We start from the raw sequence: 11936 nt of genomic DNA on the forward strand, positions 1-11936 counted from the left end.
TATATATCCATGTACCCCCAAACGATCAGATACGGAGCCAAAACCCTAATTCCACCGGCGTAACTTTTTGTATCCATGAGATACCATCTTGGGGCCTATTCCGGAGCTCCGCCGAAGGGGGCATCGATCACGGAGGGCTTCTAAATCATCACCATAGCCCCTCCGATGAAGTGTGAGTAGTTTACTTCAGACCTACGGGTCCATAGTAAGTAGCTAGATGGCTTCTTCTCTCTTTTTGGATCTCAATACAATGTTCTCCCCCTCTCTTGTGGAGAACTATTTGATGTAATCTTCTTTTTGCGGTGTGTTTGTTGAGACAGATGAATTGTGGGTTTATGATCAAGTCTATCCATGAATAATATTTGAATCTTCTCTGAATTCTTTTTATGTATGGTTGGTTATCGTTGCAAGTCTCTTCGAATTATCAGTTTGGTTTGGCCTACTAGATTGATCTTTCTTGCAATGGGAGAAGTGCTTAGCTTTGGGTTCAATCTTGCGGTGTCCTTTCCCAGTGACAGTAGGGGCAGCAAGGCATGTATTGTATTGTTGCCATCGAGGATAACAAGATGGGGTTTTCCTCATATTGCATGAGTCTATCCCTCTACATCATGTCATCTTGCTTAAGGCGTTACTCTGTTTTTAACTTAATACTCTAGATGCATGTTGGATAGCGGTCGATGAGTGGAGTAATAGCAGTAGATGCAGGCAGGAGTCGGTCTACTTGTCTCGGACGTGATGCCTACATACCTGATCATATCTAGATATTCTCATAACTATGCTCAATTCTGTCAATTGCTCCATAGTAATTTGTTCACCCACCGTAGAATACTTATGCTCTCGAGAGAAGCCACTAGTGAAACCTATGGCCCCCGGGTCTATCTTTATCATATTGATCTCCTACTACTTAGTTATTTCCTTTGCTATTTAATTTGATTTTATTTTACTTTGCATCTTCATCATAAAAATACCAAAAATATTATCTTTATCATATCTATCAGATCTCACTCTCGTAAGTGGCCTTATAGGGATTGACAACCCCTATTTGCGTTGGTTGCGAGGATTTATTTGTTTTGTGCAAGTATGAGGGACTCGCGCGTAGCCTCCTACTGGATTGATACCTTGGTTCTCAAAAACTGAGGGAAATACTTACGCTACTTTGTTGCATCATCCCTTCCTCTTCGGGGAAAACCAACGCACTTCTCAAGAGGTAGCACACCGACCTCCCTTAAAGTGATTCGCTAGTTCGGCCATATCGTCTGCGCTACTTCGGTCGGCCATAATGCCTTTACCATGTTCTTCATAGCTTTTCGAGCTCTCTCATGAACCATAGACAGTTCCTTCAAAAGATTCACGCCATAGGTATTGACCTTGAGGGAGTCCTGGATTAGGGGGTCTCCGGACAGCCGGACTGTATCCTTTGGCCGGACTGTTGGACTATGAAGATACAGGATTGAAGACTTCGTCCCGTGTCCGAATGGAACTCTCCTTGGCGTGGAAGGCAAGCTAGGCAATACGGATATGTAGATCTCCTCCCTTGTAACCGACTCTGTGTAACCCTATCCCCCTCCGGTGTCTATATAAACCCGAGGGTTTAGTCCATAGGACAAGATATAAAATCATACCATAGGCTAGCTTCTAGAGTTTAGCCTCTATGATCTCGTGGTAGATCAACTCTTGTAATACTCATATCATCAAGAACAATCAAGCAGGACGTAAGGTATTACCTCCATCAAGAGGGCCCGAACCTAGGTAAACATCGTGTCCCTGGCCTCCTGTTACCATTCGCCTTAGACACACAGTTCGGGACCCCCTACCCGAGATCCACCGGTTTCGACAACGACATTGGTGCATTCATTGAGAGTTCCACTTTGTCGTCACCAAAAGGCTTGATGGCTCTTTCGATCTTTGGTAGCGATGCGGTCCAGGGTGAGGTTTTCCTCCCCGGACAGATCTTTGTATTCGGCTGCTTCGCACTGCAGGCCAATACGCTTGGCCATCTGGAGCAGATCGAGAGCTACGCCTGTGGCCATCAGGTCAGATTCGGAAACTTAAACTACACTGCCGACATCCGCGGAGACTTGATCTTCGACGGATTCGAGCCTGTGTCAGGTGCACCGCACAGTCACAACGAGCACGACGTAACTCTGCCATCGGACAGTGTTCGGAGATCGCATCTGAACTACTCTGGCCTTCAATCCGGAGCAAATTGCGCCATCCAAGGACGGAGGGATAGACCCCGCCAGGGAGGCCGAACTCTTAGTGGCGATGGAGCCGGATACTGATTTCACCCCCTTCGAGAGCCGTGTCACCGAACCACTGGATTCGTCTCCGGCCATGGACTCCGAGCCGCCTGCATCTGTGCCTATCAAATCCGACTGGGCGCCGATCACGGAGTTCACCTCCGCGGATATCTTGCAGCACTCGCCTTTCGGTGATGTGCTAAGTTCATTAAGGTCTCTCTCCTTGTCAGGAGAAACTTGGTCGAACTATGTCCGACTAGAATGGGATGCGGATGACGAAGAAATTTGCTGCCCACCCACCACCCACTTAGTAGCCACTGTCGACGACTTAACCGACATGCTCAACTTCGACTCCGAAGACATCGACGGCAAGGACGAAGATGCAGGAGACGAACATGAACCAGCACCCACAGGGCGCCGGATAGCCATTTCATCACATGACATATACATGGTGGATACACCCAAAGAAGGCAATGGCGAAGAGACAACAGATGATGGCCCCTCCAAGAAGCAACCCAAGCGCTGACATCAGCGGCGCCGCTCTAAGTCCCGCCATAGCAAAAACAACGATAACAGCGCAAGAGAAAATAACACTCCGGTCTACTCTAGAGGAAACAACGACCACATTGCCCCAGCAGCATAGCACGATGAAGCTGCAAGCAACGAACATAGTACGGATCCGACGTCCGAACACGGCGACGCCGAGGATAAACCTCATCAAACCCCCTCTGGGGAGGAAAACAGTCCGGACGAAGATGCACACATCATCCCGGAAACGCACTTGGAGCAAGAGAACCTCCGCAGAAGGCTTATTGCCACAGCGAGGAGTCTGAAGAAGCAGAAGCAAAGGCTTAAGGCCGCACAAAATATGCTCAATAGCAGGTGGAACAAAGTGCTCGACAATGAAGCAAAGTACGGTGGAAGTTACCACACAAAGAGCTATCCAAAGAGCAAGCTATTACGTGAATTCGATGATGAGGCCTTAGAGCCTACACAGCGAAAAAATGAAACGGCCAACCGGCCGGATCCACCACCTTGTGACCGCGATAGAGCGGCTAACAAAGTCGCACATAAGTCAACACACGATCTACGTGAGGACTTGTGCCAAAAGTGTGGTACGACTAGATCCATCTATGGATCTAGGAAGCGCACACCGGCACAAAATCAAAACTGAATACTACAACCATCCGAACGCCAGGGCACATCCCAATACAGGGGTGCCGCACACTCCCTACGTTTCACCGATGAGGTGCTGGACCACGAATTCCTAGAAGGATTCAAACTAGTGAACATAGAGACGTACGACGGGACCACAGAACCTGGGGTCTAGATTGAGGACTTCATCCTCCATATCCATATGGCTCGCGGAGACGATCTCCATGCCATCAAATACTAGCCCCTCAAGCTTAAAGGACCAGCTCGGTGCTGGCTCAAAAGCCTCCCCGAAAACTCAATTGGAAGTTGGGAGGAGCTCGAGGATGCTTTTCTGGCTAATTTTCAAGGGACCTATGTCCGACCTCCGGATGCAGACAATTTAAGCCATATAATTCAACATCTCGAAGAGTCCGCCCGAAAGCTTTGGAACAGGTTTCTCACTAAGAAGAACCAAATCGTCGACTGTCCGGATGCCGAAGCCTTAGCAACTTTCAAAACACAGTGCCTGAGACGAATGGCTTGCCAGACACCTCGGCCAAGAAAAACCGAGAACAATGGCAGCCCTAACAAGCCTCATGACCCGCTTTTGCGCGGGTGAAGATAGCTAGTTAGCCCGCAGTAGCACCAGCGACCCAAGCACATCCGAAGTCAGGGATGGCAATGGAAAACCACGACGCAATAAAAACAAGCGTCGAAATAAAGAAGATAGCCCAGATAATACGGCGGTCAATGCCGGATTCAGGGGCTCTCGACCAAGTCAGCGGAAAAAGCCTTTCAAAGGCAGCAGAGACGTACCGTCTGGCCTAAACAAGATTCTTGACAAACTATGTCAGATTCATGGCACCCCTGATAAACCTGCAAATCACACCCACAGAGAATGTTGGCTCTTCAAGTAGGCCGGGAAACTAACCGCCGAACACAAGGGGGGAGACACCAAGTGAAGACGAGGACGAACCTCGCTAGCAAAGTACTGGAGGACAGAAAAAATTCCCACCAGAGGTCAAAACAATAAACATGATCCATGTGACGAAGAGGTGAAGCAAATATGCACTCCGAGACACACGCGCCATAGAGCTCGTCACCCCTAGGTTCAACCCCTGGTTGGCCTGCCCGATCACTTTTGATCGCGGGGATCATGCGATAATCATTCGGCACGAAGGATTGGCTGCTTTGGTGTTAGACCCAATAATAAACGGATACCATCTCACACGAGTCCTCATGGACGGCGGCAATGGCCTAAATCTGATATATCAGGACACAATCCGCAAAATGGGGATAGACCCGACAAAAATCAGCCACAGCAATACTACCTTCAAGGGAGTAATACCAGGCCAAGAGGCCCGCTGTACGGGCTCTCAATTGCTAGAGGTTGTATTCGGTTCTTCCGACAACTTCCAAAGCAAAAAGTTAACTTTCTACATCGCTCCATTCCGAAGTGGCTATCAAGCACTACTCGGAAGAGCGGCTTTCGTTCGTTTTAATGCACTACTGCATTATGCTTCTCTCAAGCTTAAGATGCCCGATCCACGTGGCACCATCACCGTTAGTGGAAATATTGAGCGTTCTCTATGCGAGGAAGAATGTGCGGTGGCTTTAACAGCCGAGCACTAGACGGCCTCAGCAACCAGAATAAACAACGAGTCGTCAAGACCACGAACACGGTTAGACGAGTCCGGCGCATCACTACAAATACATGAGATTGGTTTGATGGTTAAACCCTCATAAACGATACCAGGGGATTCCCGCGTGTAATCAGGGCTAGCTCGGCTCAACCTGACTTATCTTGAATTTTATTAGTTTATTGATAATAACCAATTTTTTGGCACGACAACTTTCACCTAAGTTCTTCTCTTTTACAGATGACAATCGTGCTACACCCGTCCAGGACACGGCACAATGGAGATACAGGCGCAGACGTGCAGCAGGGACCCGCTCAAAGGTTTCTTTTCAGATTAAGACCCTGCGTAAACCTTTTTTACTGTCTCTTGTTGTTCACATCCTCCGGATACTCAATACAACCGAGAAGGCTACTGACGTTCTTGGCATGTGGGCATTTTAGGATATTGCACGTACCTGGACACTCGGGGTTTTATTATTAAGGGCATTGTTCAGCCTGGCATATGTTATAAAGACCGAATACCTTAGGGAGTGTTCGGCGTCGCAAGTTTGTCCTTATATGCATCAACTCCGAATCATGTCTTTGGTAAAATGTTGGGTTTGCCCGGATCCCATGTTTTGGCACGTTACGTTCTGCTATATCCACTAGTAGAAAACAAGGCTTTGGTCCAGGCCGGGTCAGCCCATTAGTCCCGGTTCAGTCCAGAACCGGGACCAATGTGGGCATTGGTCCCGGTTCATGAGCCCAGGGGGCCGGTCGGGCCACGTGGGCCATTGGTCCCGGTTCATCTGGACCTTTTGGTCCCGGTTGGTGGGATGAACCGGGACCAATGGGCCTCGCTCCTGGCCCACCACCATTGGTCCCGGTTGGTGGCTTGAACCGGGACCAAAGGGGAGCCTTTGGTCCCGGTTCAAGCCACCAACCGGGACCAATGAGGTGCCTATATATACCCCTCGCTCGCGAGCAGAGCACCCCAGTGCTCTGTTTTTCTCTGGCCGAGGGGGAGAGGGCTTGGTGGTGCTCTAGCTTACCTCCTATGCACACAAGGTGTTCGATGGAATGCCCGAGCCACACTACTTAAGCTTTCTCCTCTCCAAGCTCGACCTCCAATCTCCATTTTCCATAATATTTTTCTAGGTTTAGCAGTCCGTCACTCCCCGTCCCCGTCTTCACCGCCGTCGATCACCCGCGCCGAGCTCATTGCCGGCACCACCGTGGTGAGCCTCTTGTTCTTATCTTCTTTCTGAAAGGAAAAATATTCTTACTTGTATGTTTACATAGACACTTGTATTATTTTCTTACTTTTATTATTGCATCTTATATAGTGCGATGGTTTTGGTATCCGGCCCCGTCGGCCCTCGTCCTGTCTATGATTCGGATGTGGTATATATATTATCTTTATAACTATTGGTTCATTTATTGTTTATGAAAATTATGTCGACCAATGTGACATATATTTTATTTATGTAGGATGTATGTGAATCGGAAATGCCAACTGACCCTATTGTCGAGAGGTTAAATTTAGTTGAAGAAGAAAACAATTTGTTGAAGGAAAAAATAAAAAAATTGAGGAGGTGAAGATGATATTGGAGTTTGCGGATGTCGTCGATGATCACAAGATCAAGATGGATGCAATGCGCTTGAAGATTAGAAAGATTAGAAATATGCCATTCATACTGAGGCTTGGTATCATTATGCCGTTGGATCAATTGTTACCTTGGTTGCGATTATGATCGCATTTGTTTTCGCATTGAAATGTTTTACATAGTTTCAATGTATGGTTTAATTAATTAGATGCTCTTGAGAGCTATATGTTGTTAGATGAGAACTATGTATGCACTTTGGTTTTAATGTGATGATGAACTTCTATTAATTTGGACACTTAATTATATGTAATGCACGCAGATGAACTGACAATGGATGTACGATGACAGACACACCTGCGAGTACATTAAGGGCGTGCATGAGTTTCTCGATGCGGCTGAGGCAAACAAGCAAAATGGTTTTATGTGTTGTCCATGCACTGAATGTCGGAATACGAGGTCTTACTCTAACCGGAAAATCCTTCACTCCCACCTGCTTTACAAGGGTTTCATGCCACACTATAATGTTTGGACGAGGCACGAAGAAATAGGGGTTATGATGGAAGACGCTGAAGAAGAAGAGTACGATGACAACTATGTGCCCCCTGAATACGGTGATGCTGCAACGGGGGGAGCTAGTGAAGATCAAGAGGAACCAGACGATGTGCCTAATGATGCTGCAACGGGTGAAGCTGGTGAAGATCAAGAGGAACCAGACGATGTGCCCGATGATGATGATCTCCGCCGGGTCATTGTCAATGCAAAGACGCAATGCGAAAGTCAAAAGGAGAAGCTGAAGTTCGATCGCATGTTAGAGGATCACAAAAAAGGGTTATACCCCAATTGCGAAGATGGCAACACAAAGCTCGGTACCGTACTGGAATTGCTGAAGTGGAAGGCAGAGAATGCTGTGGCTAACAAAGGATTTGAGAAGCTACTGAAAATATTGAAGAAGAAGCTTCCAAAGGATAACGAATTGCCCGACAGTACATACGCAGCAAAGAAGGTCATATTCCCTCTAGGATTGGAGGTGGAGAAGATACATGCATGCCCTAATGACTGCATCCTCTACCGCGGTGCATACAAGGATCTGAATGCATGCCCGGTATGCGGTGCATTGCGGTATAAGATCAGACGAGATGACCCTGGTGATGGTGACGGCGAGCCCCCCAGGAAGAGGGTTCCTGCAAAGGTGATGTGGTATGCTCCTATAATAACACAGTTGAAACGTCTGTTCAGAAACGAAGAGCATGCCAAGTTGATGCGATGGCACAGTGAGAACCGAAAGAAAGATGGGAAGTTGAGAGCACCCACTGACGGGTCGCAGTGGAGAAAAATCGAGAGAAAGTACTGGGATGAGTTTGCAAAGGACCCAAGGAATGTATGGTTTGCTTTAAGCGCGAATGGCATTAATCCTTTCGGGGAGCAGAGCAGCAATCACAGCACCTGGCCCGTGACTCTATGTATGTATAACCTTCCTCCTTGGATGTGCATGAAGCGGAAGTTCATTATGATGACAGTTCTCATCCAAGGCCCTAAGCAACCCGGCAACGAAATTGATGTGTACCGAAGGCCATTAGTTGAAGAACTTTTACAGCTATGGAATGGAAACGGTGTACGTACATGGGATGAGCACAGATAGGAGGAATTTAACCTTAAGGCATTGTTGTTCGTGACCATCAATGATTGGCCCGCTCTCAGTAACCTTTCAGGACAGACAAACAAAGGATACCACACATGCACGCACTTTTTAGATGACACTGAAAGTATATACCTGGACAAATGCAGGAAGAATGTGTACCTGGGCCATCGTCGATTTCTTCCGACCAACCATGAATGTCGAAAGAAAGGCAAGCATTTCAAAGGCGAGGAAGATCACCGGAAGAAGGCCGCCATGCGTACCGGTGATCATGTACTTGCTATGGTCAATGATTTACACTACGTAATCTTTGGAAAGGGTCCCGGTGGACTAGCTGTTCCGAATGATGCTGAGGGACACGCACCCATGTGGAAGAAGAAATCTATATTTTGGGACCTACCCTACTGGAAAGACCTAGAGGTCCGCTCTTCAATCGACGTGATGCACGTGACGAAGAACCTTTGCGTGAACCTGATAGGATTCTTGGGCGTGTATGGGAAGACAAAAGATACACCTGAGGCACGGGAGGACCTGCAACGTTTGCACGAAAAAGACGGCATGCCTCCGAAGTAGTATAAAGGTCCTGCCAGCTACGCTCTTACGAAAGAAGAGACAGAAATCTTCTTTGAATGCCTGCTCAGTATGAAGGTCACGACTGGCTTCTCGTTGAATATAAAGGGAATAATAAATATGCCAGAGAAAAAGTTTCAGAACCTTAAGTCTCATGACTGCCACGTGATTATGACGCAACTGCTTCCGGTTGCATTGAGGGGGCTTCTACAGGAAAACATCCGATTAGCCATTGTGAAGCTATGTGCATTCCTCAATGCAATCTCTCAGAAGGTGATCGATCCAGAAATCGTACCAAGGCTAAAGAGTGATGTGGCGCAATGTCTTGTCAGTTTCGAGCTGGTGTTCCCACCATCCTTCTTCAATATCATGATGCACGTCCTAGTTCATCTAGTCGACGAGATTGTCATCCTGGGGCTCGTATTTCTACACAATATGTTCCCCTTTGAGAGGTTCACGGGAGTCCTAAAGAAATATGTCCGTAACCGCGCTAGGCTAGAAGGAAGCATCTCCATGGGCCATCAAATAGAGGATGTCATCGGGTTTTGTGTTGACTTCATTCCTGGCCTTAAGGAGATAGGTCTCCCTAAATCGCGGTATGAGGGGAGACTGACTAGAAAAGGCACTCTTGGAAGTGACTCAATAATATGTTGGGACAGATATTCTTGGTCTCAAGCACACTACACAGTTCTACAGAACTCTACCTTGGTGACCCCATATGTCGATGAACACAAGAATGAGAAGAAGAGAAGAAGAAGAAAAAAAGAGGAGAAGAAAGATTTCTTCTTCTCTTTTTTTTCTTCTTCTTCCTCTTTTTCTCTTTTTTTTTCTTCTTCCTCTTTATTTTATCGGGAACGAGGCTCGTCGAGGGTCAGGGTCACCGAGCGGTAGAGGAAACCCTAAATAGAAAGTATCGTCGGTGTGAGATACATGTGGCCGTCGGTGTTGGACACTACATCCACGTCCCACAAGTGGCGCGGGCTTCGACGCCCACATCACTTGTGGGACGTGGATGTAGTGTCCGACACCGACGGCCACATGTATCTCACACCCACGATACTTGCTATTTAGGGTTTCCTCTACCGCTCGGTGACCCTCGACGACCCTCGTTCCCGCTAAAAAAAAGAGGAAGAAGAAGAAAAAAAGAGGAGAAGAAAGAATAGAGGAGTTCTTACTCCTCTATTCTTTCTTCTCCTCTTTTTTTCTTCTTCCTCTTCTTTTTAATCCTTGAAGCGTTGTCGAGGCCACCCCAAACCCTAGAGAAGCAGCGTCGAGGCCACTAATTAATATTAGTTCTACATTTGCCACTAATATATCCATCTGTCATGTTTGAATAATAATTGCCATGTTGTCAATATTTGTAGAAACTATGGACACCGCCCGAGACGAAGTACAAGAAGAGTTGTTGGGGGACATAATCGCACGAGGAAGTGATGCCGTCTGCTCGTTGTTTCTCAACGACACCGATGGTCTGGAAGCAGATGGCTATGATTATGATGGCTCTGGTGACCTAATGCCGGTGCAAGAAGGAGACCGTGAGGACGGCTCCGGTGACCCAATGTCGGTGCAAGAAGGAGACCGTGATGACCTCTCCGGTGACCGAACCGAGTCCGGCCAGGTATATATATTAGTTAAGCTTCTGCTGACTAGCTAATTGATGCATTCATTGTTTTGGTATGTAAACATATTAATTAAGTCTTTGTTCTTTTTTCTAGCCCTCCGGATCGAGCAGAACTTCGGTAAAGAGACAAGGCCCGAAGAAAAAGTTGAGCTCGGATGAAAAGTTTGAGATCATAGCAATCGCGCCCGACGGCCAACCGATTGAACCCCTCCGGACAAAGAGCGCATTTGTTGCTCAGTGCGGGGTTTTGGTTAGGGACAAGATCCCGATCAGCATCCAGCAATGGTTAAAGCCGGCTACAGAAGACCCTAAGGTGTCTTATGTCAATGATATGCAGAAAAATCATCTTTGGACAGAGCTGAAGTCAAATTTCACCCTACCGCCACAGGATGATCCAGAGAAGCCAGTTAAAGAGCAATTAATCAAGTCTTTTGCTCTTAAGAGGATGGCAGAACTATTCAGGAGGTGGAAGAAAGAGCTGAATAAGTTCGTCGAAAATAATGAGACACCAGAATTCAAGGGCAGATATGAGAAGATCAGAGATCACTGGCCCGCATTTGTGGCCCACAAGACATCGGAAAAGAGTAAGAAGATGTCGGTGACAAACAAGCAAAATGCTGCGAAGAAGAAGCATCACCATCGCACGGGGTCAGGTGGCTACCTCGTAGCCCGGCCTAAGTGGGCCAAGACTGAGAATGATCTGGTTCATAAAGGGATCGAACCAGAGACAATTAACTGGCCAGACCGTTGCCGGACTTGGTTCTTCGGGGCTGGGCGGAACCTTGGACCCTGTAACAGGGAAGTGCCTTTGGACGAACGATCAAATGGACATACCAGTCAGGAAGCTTCAGCAGTATATCAAAGCAGCGTAGCAAGGGACGTTCTTTCCAGACAGAGAGAACGACGAGCTCACAATGGCCCTCGGGAATCCTGAGCACCCTGGACGGACACGAGGCATGCCAGGCTCCATTCCGTGGAAGGTTGGGTTTCCGGACGCAAGCAGTTACATATCCCAGGAGAGGAGGAAAAAATTGCAACATACCCAAATGCAGGCGCTCAAGCAAGGGTACAAGCGATAGAGGAACGAGAAGCAAATCGCAGCAAACGTACTGCCGAAGCTTCAACCGAAGCTACCCTGCCATCTCAGCGGAGAAGCAGCGTGGCTTCCACCGAGCTGCTTCAGCCGGAGCATGCCTTGACGGCTCCTGCCAGCTATCCCGTGGTTGCTATCATGGAGTCTCAAAATTGCCACCTTATGACGCAATGGATGAATTTGAAGGTCAAGGCGGTTGTTGGCTCTGTTTATCCTACTGAACCCGGCGCAACTTTTCACTGCCGGTCGATTCCAGAAGGATATGCTAGGGTGATGGTGGATGAAATAACGGAGGGATTTGAGGACCTCTAGCTTGACCACCCTACCGGTGAAGGGGAGACTAGGCTGGGGTCTGCTCTGAAGACTCCATGCCTATGGCGGAAGGAGCTCATCAACCTTCCGAACTGGACGCCTCCG

Source organism: Triticum dicoccoides, chromosome 4A (genome assembly GCF_002162155.2).
Source record: "Triticum dicoccoides isolate Atlit2015 ecotype Zavitan chromosome 4A, WEW_v2.0, whole genome shotgun sequence".
NCBI lineage: Eukaryota > Viridiplantae > Streptophyta > Magnoliopsida > Poales > Poaceae > Triticum > Triticum dicoccoides.